Source organism: Arachis ipaensis, chromosome B08 (genome assembly GCF_000816755.2).
Source record: "Arachis ipaensis cultivar K30076 chromosome B08, Araip1.1, whole genome shotgun sequence".
Classification (NCBI taxonomy): domain Eukaryota; kingdom Viridiplantae; phylum Streptophyta; class Magnoliopsida; order Fabales; family Fabaceae; genus Arachis; species Arachis ipaensis.
In genome coordinates, this window is record NC_029792.2 from 124,908,244 (window position 1) to 124,909,551 (window position 1,308).

Consider the following 1,308-nt stretch of genomic DNA (forward strand, 5'->3'; position numbering starts at 1 on the left):
TATTTTAAATTAAAAATTTTAGTATTGAATAATTTTTGATCTTTATATAAGAAGACTAATTTATCTAAATGATATTTTTTGAAATATAATCTGTTTTAAAATTGAATTTTTAAAAAATTATTTGTTTACAAAATATATTTTAATAATTTTATTAAAAAATATAAAACCAATTTATCTAAAAAAATAATTCTTAAAAAGTCAATGTGGATATATCCTAAAAGATCTATTGTGCTATACAATTTAGATGATTCTGTTACATTTTTATCGAAAAACTGAATCTTTTTCTTTTTAGCGTTAGAAAAATGAATATATGTTAAATTATTTACTAAATTGTAATTATAAAACCGAATATTTTTTCATATTATTACTTTAGAGGACTTTTAAGTTATTTCAGATTGTCCCTTCCTCTAACCATAGTCTATCATTCATAACTATTATATTTTCAACTTATATGATCTGCTATTCATATTGGTTTTATGTAAATTACAAAAAAATAAACTGGAAAACATCTAATATCTACTAAAATTGAAATGCCTGGACTCTTTAATGAATCATGTTTAGTGTCTTGCATAAGTGAATACAAGACAACCCTCAAAAAATAATGCACATATATTTATAGAACCTTGTCTCTGAACTTTATAAACCAATCTTATATTGCCTAAATAATAGCCTCAAATTCTTCTTTATTATTTGAGTATTATTATTAGCTGCTCTTTACTAGCTTAACACAGCTTTGATCTCATTTGTATTCATTAGAGTCCCTCTAACTATGCAACATAAAATTTTTCGCATGCCAATTCTTCAGCAAAATATAAGTGTCACATTAAATTATTAGTAAAATTTTATATCTGGCTAAGTAATTTTGTTATGTTATATCTACTGGCGCAACAGTAAATACTATTAATATTATCAAAACTTTTTGGCGAAAAAATATAAATTTGAAGGTAGATGTTCCGAAGCGCATACCTATAAGGATTCAACCGTTGAGTCAATCATTGATAGTCACTCTTTACTTTCTTCTAAATATTTTTAAAAGGTAGACAGTGCAATAAAATGTAAGAAAGGAACAAATCAACTCCTATTCATTTTAAAATAGGACAACACGACCCATATTAATAAAATATAAGAAATAAATAGATAGACCCCTTATCCATTTTTTCTAAACCAGTATAGCACTTAACAGAATGGACAGGGATCGAATTAGATGTTTACTCTAATAAAAATAATTCTCATTTTTAATAACAACAAAAATATCTTTAAAATATTATAAAATATAACAAAAATAATAAAAATAATATTATTTTTTAT